General features: G+C 41.6%; 1 pseudogene; it reads left to right on the top strand.

The window, feature by feature from the left end:
* Window positions 1-1122: 1122 nt before the first annotated feature.
* The window catches only part of LOC140735231 (cytochrome b-like), a 36239-nt pseudogene continuing 21525 nt past the window's right edge, over window positions 1123-15836 (top strand).

The raw sequence follows: 15836 nt of genomic DNA, 5'->3' as shown, positions 1-15836 counted from the left end.
TTTAGAGACCTGCAACATGACCTCCTGACTCCTACTCGATAAAACTAAATCTCAAAATCATAATAAAGCAGTTTAACCATTCTCTGTGAACCATGTCTGTAGATCAGGTGGTTGCCCTATCAGCAAATCTGACCAACTTGCCATCTTCCTGTTCACCTTCATCCATTAATCATATGAAAACAGTTCCTTTGCTTGCTTGTGTCTGGTAACCAATTCACACCAATGCTGTAAGGTTTCTTTAAAATCTGCAGGTGTAAAGAAGCATTAAAATGGGTGAGATTAATATACAATATGCAACAGAAGATATGTTGCAGACTTCCACATTGATGCACCATCAATAACTCTCGGAGACGGGAGGCGAACGATAGGCTTTTATTAGCTGCAGGAGACGACCACACAACATCCTGGAGACTGAGGGAGGAGCAGTGCCTCCAATCGCCTTTATACCGGGGTCTGTGGGAGGAGCCACAGGAGCAGTCAGCAGAGGGGCGTGTCCAGACATGGTATATGTAGTTCACCACACACATCTTCAACATCTCTTTGTCTCTTCAGCATTCAAGCTGGCCTGTACGGTCCCAGTGCCCAAGAGGATGACCGTAGACTGCCTCAACGATACCGTCCAGTGGCATTGACCTCAACAATAATGAAGTGCTTTGAGCAGCTGGTTATAAATCGCATTAAAACCCATCTTGCTGCTAACATTAGACCCTTTCCAGTTCATTTATTGTTCAAATCAGTCCACTAATGATGGCATAGCCTCTGCACTCCTTTCAGTTCAGTCCCACCTAGAAGATGGTGCCTCATACACCAGGATGCTGTTTACTCACGGCACTTAATACCAACATTCCTCAGAAGCTGGTTGGTAAACTGTCTTTGTTGAGTCTCAACATCCCTCCCTGTAACTGGGTTCTGGACTTCTTGACAGAAAGGCCACAGTCAGTCTATGTTGGCAGAAACAGTTCTAGCTGCATCGCAGTGGGAACTGGAGCCCCACGGGGCTGCGTGCTCAGCCCACTGCTGTTCACACTGCTGACGCAGGACTGCACTGCTAGATCCAGTTCAAACCGAATCAACTTCACTGATGAAACAACAGTGGCTGGACTCATCAACAACGATGATGAGATGGCGCACGGAGAGGGGATAGAACAGCTGGTAGAATGGTGCGAGCACAACTTGAGTCCCAGTGTGGACGAGACCGAAGAGCTGACTGTGAACTCTAAGAAGACGTAGGTTAATCTCTCCTCATGGCATTTACACAACTTCTCCATGGAGACAGGTAGGAGCACCAAGTTTCTGGGAGTACACATAACGAACAATCTCACCTGATCCCTCAAGAAAGCACAGTGGCATCTCCACTTCCTGAGGAGACAGAGGTGAGTGAACCCTCCCCTTGCCCCCTCATTCTAGCCAGTATTTACAGGTGCATTGACAGTGTCCTGAACAGCTGCACACTGTCTGGTATGGGAATTGCAAGGCATATGGCCGCAAGTCCCAACAAAGCTTTGTGAGGACTGCTGAGTTTTTCTTCCACACATTGGAGACATTTATCAGGAGCTCTGCATAGGCAGGGCCCTTAGCATCGACAATGATCCTTCCCACTTGTCCAACAATCACCTTGACCCCCTTCCATTAGGCAGGTGGTAGCATAGCATTAGGACAAAAACTGTTAAGATGGAAAACAGCCTCTTCCCCCAGGCCATACAACTACTGAACTCCCTGCACACTACCATTCAGAGGATAAGGCGAGAAGGCAGGTGTATGGGGTTGAGTAGGATCTAGGATCAGCCATGATGGAATGATGGAGCAGACTTGATGGGCTGAATGGTCTAATTCTGCTTCTATGTTTTATGGTCTTACCCAGGTCTCATTATATATGAAGCACCAATAGTGTTATATTATTTACTTTTTAATTTGTATCATATATTTACCTTACTATTTGTTAAATTACCAGTGGTAGTATTACTTCATGTGTTATGTGTGTGAGTTATATGTTCTGTGTTGTGCACCTTGATCTGATGGAACATTGTTTCATTTGGTGGTATACATGTGTGTGGTTGAATGACAGTAAACTGAATTTGAACTGGATCTTGAATTTAAGTAGCATTGATGATAAGATGGGTGTATAGCCTATCTGTGAAAATACACCAGTAGCATGGAAACGTGCCAGGAATTTTCACCTGTGTGTTCGGCAGGCAGGAAGCACATGAATTGAAGAACTTGAGAAATTGCTGCCCAGAGCATATTGTGTCAGTGTTAGTACATTAAACTCAGAAAAGCCCCTGGCTGAGAGAGAAATATATGGGCAATCTGATTTTGAGCAGAGTTATTGGCATTTATTGGCATGAAGATGTTTTGATTACTTTTTCTTCTTTCTGAGGTCTTCCCTTGCCTTGCTCATAAAAAAAGCAATTCTGTCGCAAGTTATGGAAAACCTGACTGCAGTGTTAATGTATGGCATGCTTTTACGTCACACTTCTGAAGAACATTATGTGTCTTTCCTTTTTAATACATTTTGCATCATTCTGTCCATCCTTAGTCTCTCAGGTGTGGCAATTAAACAGCAGCCATTGTTTACATCAAACTCAGCAGCAAGTCTGTAAAATTACTCACATGTATATGAGCTGGAACAGTCAGCTCTCTAACACTAACAAAACCAAACAAAATCCTCAATTAACTAATTTTCGTTTTGCTTTAAAATCTATCAGACTGCTCTTACGAGGAGGCAAATCCAGTACAAATTCAAGTCTGCTATCTATACGCATTTATCATTATTTATAGCTGTAAAGCCTTTGCGTTCCCTGTGGTGACACTTACTAAAACGCTAGGCATGTGTGGAAGTTCAGTGTACATTTGTATTCCATCAGGCTCACAATGTGATCTCCCTGGAGATAGGATCACTGACATTCTGTAATGAGGTGGCAGCAATAACCTTTCTCAATGCAGAGTGTTCAATAAACTCTCCAAAGGATGAGAAATTGTGCTCAGGTTTACGCCTTTTATGGCATTTGATGGGATGCACATTAGCACCAACCACCATTAAATCAACAGACTGAAGCCTCGTATGATAACAAGCCAGTGAAGAGATGGCATTGTTACAAATTTAACAAATCCTGACTTGACTTATCTCAGAATAAGTGCAGGAATACTAATTTAAAGGCCTTACTTTGATTCTGTTCTTACTGCGAGTAGAAAAAATACTTTTCTCAGTTGAAAGGTCAAGCAATGGAACTGAGGTGGGGGGAGGGGTAGCAGGGGAAGTTTCAGCATTGGATTAGATTACATTTATTACCTCATGGGTTTGGACTGTAATTAAAACATGTTTTGTAATTGAATTGAAAAAGTATTAATATAGATAGTTAAATAATACTTTCCCCGTGTGTTTTAACTATGGTTACAACAGCAAATGAAAGACTGATTATTATGTGATACTTGACTCAACATCTGATTTACAGAGCTTGCTTGGCATCTCAAGCTCTACCCAATCTAATATTTCCTCCAGCACTTTAAATTCCTTGGCGTTAAAATAACAGAGGATCTGTCCTGAGATTAGCATGCAAGTGTCATCACAAAGAAGACACGATAACACTTCTACTTTCTTAGAAGTTTATGTATATTTAGCATGACATCAAAAACTTTGGCAGACCTCTATAGATGAACAGTGGTTGCAATATCATTACATGAATGAGGTCACCTGAGAAAAGTACTGGTAAATACAAAACACGTTTTTTAATTCCACAAAACATGAACAACAGGCATCATATGGAGACGCTTTTGGTTGAAAGGTCTGCCTGGTCCAACATGAGGCTCGATATTTTATGTGCTAAACATCAAAGGACAATTCCATATTTTCAATGTATAGATAATGCTTTCTCTGACTCCACATACAATCTTCACACCTCCTGATTTGCATGCACACCACAGACATCCAAATGAATTTTAATCAGTATTGTCTGGTCTGGGATTCACTGCCTTTAGGAACCCATTGTTCAGAGCTGCACTCCAAATTAAATTCACAATACATATTCAGAAGTGAAGACTGGGAGTCAAAGTCATTTGCTAAATGTAAATGTGCTAAACCCAAAAATTGTACTAACAGCATCATGTGGGATGAGACCTCTAACGTCACTGATGACTACACCTGCAGGAAGTGCATCCAGCTGTAGCTTCTAACAATCCGTGTTAAGGAGTTGGAGTTGGAGCTGGAACTGGATGAACTCTAGATCATTCGGGAGGTAGTTGCAACCAAGATGCATGCAGGACACAGATAAAAAGGTGACAATCAAGAGGGGGAAAGAAGATAGGCAGCCAGTACAGAGTACGCAGTGGCCATCCCCCCCAACAATACGTACTGTATGCCACTTTGAAGGGTATGACCTAGCAAAGTTCTAAGTACATTTATTACCAAAGTATGTATCAGCAAGGCAGAGATCAGGTCTCTGGCACTGAGTCTGGCTCTGTGGGTCAGAAGGGAAGTGGAGAGAAGAGGCAAGCTGCAGTGACACGGGATTCATTTGTTGGGAGAACAGAAAGGAAGTTCTGTGGATGAGAATGAGACTCCCAGTGCCAGGGTCAGGGACGTTTTTGATCAAGTCCTCCACAGCGTTCTTAAGTAGGAAGCAGCCAGAAGTTGTGGACCACGTTAGTACCAATGAGCTGGGTAGGAGGGTCGATGAGGTCCTGTAAAGGGTATTTTAACTGAAGTTGCAGGGGGATGGGAACTAGAGCACCAGAACATGTCGTGGAGTTCTGAGCTGTATGTATTTCAACGCAAGTAGAATGAAAGGCAGATCAGCTTAGGGCATGGATCAACACATGGAATTATGACATCGTAGCTATTAATGAGATGTGGTTGCAGCAGGGGCAGGACTGGCAGCTCAATATTCCAGGGTTCCATTGTTTTGGATGTGATAGAACACGAGAGATTAAAGGGGGGGGGAGGGTGGAATTGCTAGTCAGGGAAAATGTCACAGCAGTGTTCAGACAGGACAGACTGGAGAGCTTGTCTAGTGAGGTTTTATGGGTGAAACTGAGGGATAAGAAAGGTATGACCATATTAATTGCATCATTTTATAGACCACCAAACAGTCCGTGGGATTTTTAGAGATTGCAGACTGTTGGAAGAAACATAAGGTTGTGATAACAGGTGATTTTAACTTTCCACATATTGACTGGGACTCCCAGAACGTAAAAGGGCTGAATGGGGAAGAGTTTGTCAAATGTGTTCGGGAAATTTTCCTTATCAGTACATAGAAATCCCAACTAGAGAGAATATAATACTAGATCTCCTATTTGAGAATGAAATGGCAGGTGACAGAATTATGTGTAGGAAAAACTTTGCATCTAGTAATCATAATGCCATTAGTTTCATGGCAATTATTGAAAAGGATAGGTCTACCTACAGGAGACCCGTGTGTCGTCGGGTGAGCCGGGATATCTGTGGCTGTGTACCCGGAGACTCAAGATCTTTGAGATCTTCAGGCACAGAGCTCGAAAAAAAGCGACATAACAGACTTCTAACATCGTAAGCCAGCAAGTTGTTTGTTATGTCTCCCTGCTTGCTGGGAAAAACAGAGACACCTCCTTCTCCCTTATTAGGCAAAGTCTTTGGGGTAACTGCAAGTCTGTGTCTTTGCTGTTGTTTTGCTCACACTTGAGTGCTCGGTGGCGGGTGCCGATGCTTTTTTTGCCGGTGGGGAGAGGGGGAATTGTTGCTTGCTGCCACTTATGCACAGGAAGGAGGGGAGCTGGAGGGGACTTTGGGGTTCTAGCAGTTAACTGTCATTCATTCTTTGGGGCACTCCTCTGTTTTCATCAATGGTTGAGAAAAAAAAGCATTTCAGGATGTATAATGTATCTATTTCTCTGACATTAAATTGGACCTTTGAAACTTGATGAAGACTAGGCAGTGGATGTGGTCTACATGGACTTTAGCAAGACTTTGACGTGGTTCACATGGGAGGTTAGTCAAGAAGGTTCAGTTACTTTGCATTCCAAACTAGGTAGTAAATTAGATTCATGGAAGAAGCCAGAGAGTGGTAGTAAGTGGTTGCCTCTCTGACTGCAGGCCTGTGAATAGTGGTGTGCCACAGGGATCGGTGCTGGGTCCATTGCTGTTTGTCACCTGTATCAACAATCTGGTATGATAATTTGATAAACTGGATCAGCAAATTTGCAGAGGGCTCTAAGATAGGGGTTTAGTGGACAACGAGGAAGACTATCAAAGTTTGCAGCACAAACTGGACCAGCTAGAAAAGTGGGCTGAGAAATGGCAGGTGGAATTTAATGCAGACAAGTGTGAGATGTTGCACTTCGGGAGGGCCAACCAGCATAGATCTTATATGTTGGGCAGTACAGCACTGAGCAGTGCAGTAGAAGAGAGATCTAGAAATACAGACCTCGTGGTAGCATAATGGTTAGTACACCATCTTATAGTACAGGTGACCAGAGCTCAATTTCTGCCACTGCCTGTAAGAAGTTTGTATGTTCTCCCCTGTGACCACATGGGTTTCCTCCCACAGTCCAAAGGCATACTGGTTGGTAGGTTAATTGGTCATTATAAATTGTCCCACAATTAGGCTAGGATTAAATTGGTGGGATTGCTGGGCCGGGAGGGTCTATTTCACATTGTATATCAATAAAAAAAATTAAAATAATAATTAATGAATATGCCATCTCATGTGGATAGGATAGGAAAGGAAGCTTTTGTCACATTGGCCTTCATAAATCAATGTATTGAATCCAGAAGTTGGGATGCTATGTTGAAATTGTATAATCACATTGTGAGGCCTAATTTGGAGTATTGTGTGCAGTTGGAATAGGTTAGGACTTTATTCCCTAGAATGTAGAAGACTGAGGGGAGATTTGATAGAGGTATACAAAATTATGAAGGGTATACATAGGGTAAATGCAAGCAGACTTTTTCCATTGAGTTTGGGTGAAGCTACAATGAGAGGTCATGGGTTAAGGGTGAAAGATGAAATGTTAAAGGGGAATATAAAGGGAAGTTTCTTCACGTAGGATGGTGAGAGTGTGGAACGAGCTGCCAGTGCAAATGATGGATGCAGGTTTGAACTCAACATTAGAGAGAAATTTTGATAGGCACGTGGATGGGAGGGGTGCGGAGGAATTCTATGACTATGAAAGAGAAAGGGAAAACAGTAAGTGAACACAATGACAGTTGCAGCTTTTTTTTATATCAACTGATCAACACATGGCTAGCAGCTTTAAGTTTTTCAGTTTAACGATCTTTCCACTGAACTCCATGTAATATAACACAATGTCAAAAATTTTCCCTAAAATCCCAACTGCACTTCCTGAACAGACCAATGTGTGAATTCAAACATTAATGCACCAGTTGTTAGCAACACCTTTACTCAGATGTCCACATGTTTACTTTCATTAATGTGTATGGCCTAATTACTGTACAATCCCAGTGCCTTTACACCTGAATGAACTTCCAAAAAACATTTTTGCTAATGTTTTAAATCACCATTGAAATTGCATTTGTAATTTTGGAGCTGCAGACTATGAAAGCATGACCTTTCTTATGGCAAGCCAGGGGATAATTGGAGTTAGTTAGCATGACATTGTTAGCTGATTAATTTGAGTGTATTTGAATGAGTATTAAATGCAGTTTTCTTTACCACATTACAAGAAGGATGTTCACCAGGATGCTGCCTGGACTGCAGATTACTGTAATAGCTTTCAGGAGAAGTTAAACAAACTTGAATTGTTTTCTCTGGACAACGGGAGGCTGATGGATGTCCTGAGAGAAATTTATAAAACTATGAGAGGCATAGATTGGATTAAATTAAAAATCCTTTTCCCCCAGGTGGAAATGTCATAGCTTTAAGGTGAAAGTTAAAAGCTAAAAGTAGATTTACAAGGCAAACTTTTTATACAGGGAGTCACTGGTGCCTGAGCATGGAAGCCTATGCAATTGCAACATTTAATAGGAATTTAGACAAGCGCAAGAATAGAAAGAAAAAGCAGGGATATGGACAATGTGCAGGCTGTTGGGATTAGTTTGCTTTGGCATTATGGTTAACACAGGCATCATAGGCCGAGGGGCTTAGACCATAGAACAAAGCAATCTGCGGCACAATACAGGCCCTTTGGCCCACAATGTTGTGCCAACCATGTGACCTTTTCTAAAAACTGTCTAGAATTTCCCTACCGCATAGTCCTCTCTTTTTCTAAGTTTCATGTACCTATCTAAGAATCTCTTAAAAGACTCTATTGTATTCACCTCTACTACTGTTGCTGGCAGTGCATTGCATAGACCCACCATTATCTGTGTTAAAAAAATATCTCTGAGATCCCCCTCTGTACCTACTTTCAAGCAGCTTAAAACTATGCCCCTTTGTGTTAGCCATTTCAGCCCTGGGAAAATGCCTCTGGCCATCTACACGATCAATGCCTCTCATCATCTTATACACCTCTGTCAGGTCACCTCTCATCCTCCGTCACTCTAAGGAGAAAAGGCCAAGTTCAATTAAGCTATTCTCATAAGGTATGCTTTACAATCCAGGCAACATCCTTGTAAATCTCCTCTGAACTCTCTCTATATGATCCACATCCTGCCTGTAGTGAGGGGACCAGAACTGAACACAGTACTCTAAGTGGGGTCTAACTGTAATATTACCTCATGGCTTTTGAACTTGATCCCACGGTTGATGAAGGCCAAGACACCATATGACCTTTTAACAACACTGTCAACCTGCGCAGCAGCTTTGACTGTCCTATAGACACAGACCCCAAGGTCTCTGATCCTCCACATTATTATATTCTGTCTTCAAATTTGACCTACCAAAATGAACCACCTCACAGTTACCTGGGTTGAACTCCATCTGCCACTTCTCAGCCCAGTTCTGCATCCTATCAATGTCCCACTGTGACCTCTGACAACCCTCCAGACTATCCACAACACCCTCAACTTTTGTGTCAGGGGCAAACTTACTAACCTACCCTTCTACCCCCTCATCCAGGTCATTTATATATATTTTAAAAATTACAAAGAGAAAGGGGTCCCAGAACAGATCCTTGCAGAACACCACTGGTCACCGACCTCCATCCAGAATACAAACCATCTACAACCACCTTGTGCCTTCTGTGGGCAAGCTAATCTGGATCCACAAAGCAAGGTCTCCTTGGATCCCATGCCTCCTTACTTTCTGAATGTGCCTTGGATGAGGAACCTTATCAAATGCCTTAGTGAAATCTCTGTAATGGCTTGATCCTGCGTTATACTATTCTACGGTGTATATTATTTGCTTTAAAGAACATATCCTCTGGAATGGTTCTCAAGACCAGTCATACATACTGATGCTCCTAATATGCTTCAAGATCTATTGAGTGTGTTACGAATGTGAAGCAACTCTGAGGGGCCGAAGGGTACAAAGTCGCCCCCTCCTTTTTGAGAATCGCAAGATCGCTATTATTTCGGGTCTGAGACCCAGGAAATGAGAGAGAGACGTCCAGAATACACAAGGTTTGGAATGTGTCCTGACCTCAGCGAAACGGAACCACTGATAACGGCCATTGTCTCTTGGAGACGGAATTGTGTATTGAGTACTGCACTATTCATTGAAACCCCTCGGGGACAACCAGAGTGGTCTGGTTGAGGGATTGCATCATCCCAACCTGATTGACATCTGAGACCCCGTGAGTGAGGATAAAAGAGGGGTCTGGGGAACAACCCCTTTAGACGCACCAGGAGAAACACTAGAAATCTCGTGACAGCGTTTGATAGCGAAAGCCGGTGGGGGCTCGTGTGTGTCCTCCCTTGCCTGGGGTGGCGGGCTCACCACGGAAGAACGGTTTAGCTAAAGGAGAGGTCACAATTGAATGGCCACGGCAACAAGACACCTGACGGATCGAAATCATAAAGGAAGGTTGGAAAAAAAACCCGTAGCGGTAACTGTTCCCATCCTATCTCTCTCTCTCTCTCTCTCCAACAATTGCAACACAGCGGTCCCCAACGGCTGCAGCCTGCATGAACTGAGTGAACTTTATATTTCCATCGGACAAATCATTATCCCCTAGACAACGATAGAGCTTATTTCTTATTGATTATTATTATACCCGCACTTTTAGATTTAGTATTGACGACGTATATTATTTGTATATTTGCATTGATATTATTTTTGTGTATTTTTACTAATAAATACTGTTAAAAATAGTATCATCAGACTTCAACAGACATCTCTATCTTTGCTGGTAAGTGACCCAGTTACGGGGTTCGTAACAAGTGGCATATTGATGCTAGAAAATTGGAGGGCAATGTTGGAGGGAAAAGTTAGATTCATCAGAGTAGTACAACGTAGTGGGCTGAAAAAGCCTGTATTGTGCTGTAATGTTCTATGTGCTATGAATTAGCCAGTCAGATCAGTGAAAATTGCTGCATGTGTTAAGACAATGGCACTGGAGCTTACTCTGTCATGAACTCTTGCCGAACAACACAATTCCACATGAGTGGGTGTAGGAACGCACCACAAAAGGTCACATGGATTCCGTAAACTCACCTAATGCTTGAAAAGTAAGAGTTATTAAAGTCCTTCAACAATTCTCAGGAAAAATTACCTGAGATGGAACCCTAATTATCATTCTCTTAAATCTTCAGACATGGACTGAAGCACAATATATTTACACCAAAGAAGCAGTGTTTTATTTGCAAGGCAAAATAATTACATAAGTGCTGATTCTTTCCACTCCTGTACTTCAGTAGAGTCAAAGCAAGCGTGCTTCTCCATTCACTTGTCAAATAGGTTCACACAGATTGATTCAGTGAATCCAGGATGCCCATGCTCATAGACAGAAAAGACAGTTACAGCCACTAAGAACCTGATTTGCACAAGTGTAATTAATGTGTAGGGAAATAAAACTGAACTGCAAGGAGCATCCTGTTTGATTGGATTGCTGGGCACAGAATTGAAGGAGAGTCCATGCATTGAACAAGGTTGAAGGCGAGAGATGGAAATTTTAGAGTGCGTTTGGGTAAATGTGGAAGTCAACAGTAACCCTTCTTTGTTGCATATACAGAAGCTTTAGTTGTTGATTTCTCATTGGATGTCCAACACAACAGGGAACAAGAGAAGTATTAAAGACATGACTGCTCTGGCAGATGGAAGAGAGGGTCAGATCAGGATTGTGCATCATCACATTACCTGGAGGCCAAAGTGTACCTTCTACCATCAATGTTGATCGTGACATGGCACTTAAGAGATTGTGCAGATGCTGGAAATCTTGAGCAATATAAACCAAACACTGGAGGAATTCAGCAGGGCAGGCAGCATCCATGAAAGGAAATAAACAGCTGACTTTTCAGGCCAAGTCCTAATGAACAATCTCAGCCCAAAACATCAACTGCTTATTTCTCCACAGGTGCTGCCTGACCTAATAAGCTCTTCCAGCATTTTGTGATGAGGGTGATCCACCATCTTCTGCAGAATGCAGAGTTTGATACATCTCAGTCCTGTATTCATATCTCTCTGGCTCTGAAACAAATTACTTTTACCTGCTGAGAATGTCAAAATGCTACATGGTATTTTGAAATAATCTACATCTCAAATAATAAATAATTATGTATAATTCTTTTAATTATTTGTTTATGATATTTTAGCTGTCCCTTTACATTTTGACTCTTATTTCAAACTCTACAAAACACCAACTAAATTCCCACCTGTTCAGTTTGCTTAGAGAGTGGAAATTAGGTTCCACCACACCCAGGGTAAATGAGTACACAAGAACAGAAGCAAAAATGGATCTTCCATAATTTAAATCATGGTTGATCAGCCTCTGGCTTCAACTTAGCTTTTGTGCCAGTTCCAGATTATCTTTAGACATCCAGTTTTTAAAAAAAAAAAACCCTCCTTCTCTCCAGTGATTGAGCCTCCACAACCCTCCAGAATTTCAGAGTTTCATCAGCCAAGAAGTTCAGGTCTGTGGGGCAAGGAACCTACACAATGTTTTTTCCAATCTTATTGCAAGTCCTGTTGTGTCATCCTGGACACCAAAGAACCAAGCAATTGTCTGATCAGTAGGTCCACGACTAATGTAGCAAGTATAACTTTATCCCCAAGCATCTATTTTGCTTGTGTGTCTCTTGTAAATAGGGATAAAAACAGCTATCAGGCACATAGTTTTAAAGTTGAGATTATTTTCATCTGAATGAGTTTCCTCCGACTTCTGCCAAGCAAGCTCCTTCCCTTGTGATCCAGGAGTTTTTGTTTTGAATTGTGCAGTCTTCGACTGATGTAATTTTTTTTATAAACAGTAGCATGGCACAGTGGAATTTACCTCGAATTTCCATCGCACACTTCAATGAATACATAATGAGAAAATGTAAAATACCTGTCTGTTTCAGAAAAGCTGAAACCAATCCAAAAATACAATATTTGAAAACTAGTCAAAATTGTGGAAAATAAGACCATATTTTTATGTATGCATTCAGAATATCTCCTAAAATTTGCAAATTTGATGCCTGTCGGATTAAAAGGGCAGTGTGGATAAAAACTGACAGTAAGAAAGACAGTGGTAATGAACAACTATTTTTCAGACAGCAGAGATATACAGTACAGAGTAGCATCCTCCAAGGTTGGGGAGCACTGCCATTTCTGATGTTTGCTTGTGACCCAGACTTAGGTGTTAAAGAAATAATTTAATGTTTGCAAATGATACAATGTTCTAATTGTAATTACCAGAAAGACAGATAATATCAGTTTTCAGAGGGACATGCACAGATAGTTAAAATAAGTAATAATTACATTAATTGATAAGCCAAAAAGCACAGTCGAAGTTGAGTTTATTGTCATATGCACACGTACATGTATGCAAAGGTGCAATGAGAAACTTTCTTTCAGCCATGTCATACACACATAGCATTAGACAAGCAGCATCCACAAGAAAAGCAGAACTTGGGCATAAAGCAGGAACAACCTTGACAAGGAAGAACAAAGCAAAGGAAGACCAGGGTAGTGCAAGGTGATCAAACTTGTTACAGTGTTGCTTTAACAAGTGAGTTAGTGGTGAGGGTTGTGCAGTTTGGTTCAAGAAATAAATAGTTGAATGGAAGAAGTTGTTCTTGAACCTGCTGGTGTGGGAAATCAAACTACTGTACCTCCTGCCTGTTGGTAGCTACGAAAAGACTGCATGGGCTAGATGGTAGCGATCTTTGATGATAGATGTTACTTTAAGTCAGAGATGCACTGGTGGTTGATAACAAAAAAAAATGAGTAGCTTACATAAATATTGGAAAGTATCATGGAAGACTGAATCCTCACCTCCACATCACCCTCAATCCTATCCTCCCTGATACCCCAACCCCACTTCTCCTTCACCCCAATCCCCACCTCCCCGTCACGCCAGTCCACAACTCCCTGTGGCCACACTAACATTTTGCAGTTGCGTCTCCCAGCAATATCAAGATCTCATCAATGTGGCTTTACTCAGACAATGGCAAATAAGCCTCTGTAATTGCAACCTGTATCTTCAAATAGGGTCTCTAATCTAATCTACATTCCTATCCACCCCCAATAACCTCTCAGCTGCTTATTATTGAGTATCTGGATATCTCTGACACAGAAGTAGAGACTCTGCCTCTACCATCCTTTGAAGAAGAGAGTACTAAAGGCTCAAACCACTTTGGGATGTGTAAAAAAAAAAACCATTGGCTTACCTGTGTCTAACTAGGAAATTCCTTATTTTTGTACATATGTCCCCACAAAAGGGCTACATCTCCACAGCCATTTTATTCAAGATCTGATCTTTTTCAATCAATTTTCTTCTAATTGCACTGAGTACAAGCTTGTCCGGGCACCAAGGTCACAGAGTGGAAAGCACGATGCTCTTACAGCTCAGAGCATCAGTGTTCAATTGTGATGTCCTCTGTAAGGAGTGTGTATGTACTCCCCGTACAATACATGGGTTTTCTCCGGATCCTCCAGTTCCTCCCACAGTCCAAAGATGTACTGGGTAAGCTAGTTGGGCATTGTAAATTGAACTGTGATGAGGTTAGGGTTAAACTGGGGCTGTCCAGTGTTGCTGAATGGTGAAGTTCTAAGGGCTGTATCTCTAAATAAGTAAATAAATCTTCATAAGATAATCAAAGGCATTGGAAAGTAGTACAAAATAAAATTCAATTTATTGAAAGTGAGTGGGGAGTCCAATAAGCTGAACACAATAGTTGTGTCTATCTCTGACATGCTGGCAGATGAATGCACGGCTGAGGAAATGGTGCAGAGGGCAGGGTTTCAGATGTCTGGATCATTGGGATCTTTTCTGGTGAAGGTACTGCACGGGTAAAAATACCTTGACGAGAGTTGTATACAGGTTTAGGTATTCACGTTCCAATGGGAGATAGAAACAGCATGTAAAAAGGGCAATATCACATTAGTCATGGGGGATTTCAATATGCAGGTAGGTTGGAAAAATCAGGTTGGTGCTGGATCTCAGAGAGGGAATTTGTAGAATGTCTACATGATGGCTTTTTAAAACATCTTGTAGTTGAGCCCACTAAGGGAAAGACCATTGTAGATTGGGCATTGTGTAATGAACTGAATTTGCTTAGGAAGCTTAAGGTAACGGAACCCTTGGGAAGCAGTAATCATAATATGATAGAATTCACCCTGCAGTTTGAGACAGAGAAGGTAAAAATAAAAAATCAGATGTATCAGTATTACAGTGGAGTAAACGAAATTACAGAGGCATGAGAGTGGAGCTGGCCAAAGTTGATGTGAAGGGGACACTAGCAAAAACAGTTATGGCTGGAGTTTCTGGTGACAATTTGGAAGGCACAGGATATATATTCCGGAGATGAAATTTTCTGAAGGATGAGGCAACCATGTCTGGCAAGGCAAGTCAAAGACAGCATAAAAGTAAAGAAAAGGATATATAATATAGCAAGATTAGTGAGAAGTTAGAGGATTGCGAAGCTTTTAAAAACCAACAGAAGGCAATTAAAAAAGCCATAAGGAGAGAAAAGACAAAATATGAAGGAAAGCTAGTCAATAATATAAAAGATGTCAAAAACTTTTCAAATACATAGAGTAAAAGAGAGTGAGAGTAGCTATTGGACGGCTGGAAAGTGACACTGGAGAAGTAGTATTGTAGGACAAAGAAATGGTGGAGGAATTTAAGTATCTTGTGTTAGTCATCACTCAGAAGGCACTAGCCGTATGCCAGAAATTCGAGAGTGTCAGGCAGCAAAAGTCAGTGCTAAGGAGAAGGTGCTTGGGAAACTCAAAGGTCTGAAGGTTGATAACTCACCTGGACCAGATGGTGTACATCTGGTCCAGATGATATGTGGTGTTCCATAGAGGTCAGTGTTGGGACCAACTCTTTTTGCTTTATACGTGAATGATTTGGATGATGGAATTGATGGCTTCGTGACCAAGTTTCTGAGATACGAAGATAGGTGGAGGGGCAAGTAATGTGTAATGCTGAGGCTTTATAGGACATTGGTCAGACTGATTTTGGAAGATTGTGAGCAGTTTAGAACCCCCTAATCTAAGATATGCTGGCATTGGAGAAGGTCCAGAGGAAGTTCATGAGAATGATTCTGGGAATGAAAGGTTAATATTTGAGGAATGTTTGATGACTCTGGGCCTATACTCACTGGAGTTTAGAAGAATGAGGGAGATCTCATTGAAACCTATCAAATGTTGAAAGGTCTGGATGTAGTGGATGTACAGAGGATGTTTCCTGCAGTGGGTGAGTCTAACGCACAGCCTCAGAATAGAGGGTCATCAATTTAGATTGGAGACGAGGAGGAATTTCTTTAGCCAGAGGGTAGAGAATCTGTGGAATTCATTACCATAGATGGTTGTGGAGGTCAAGTC

This window comes from Hemitrygon akajei, chromosome 1 (genome assembly GCF_048418815.1).
Source record: "Hemitrygon akajei chromosome 1, sHemAka1.3, whole genome shotgun sequence".
Taxonomy (NCBI): Eukaryota; Metazoa; Chordata; class Chondrichthyes; order Myliobatiformes; family Dasyatidae; genus Hemitrygon; species Hemitrygon akajei.
Note: the sequence above shows the minus strand (reverse complement) of the source record. Positions and strands in the feature narration are given on the sequence as shown.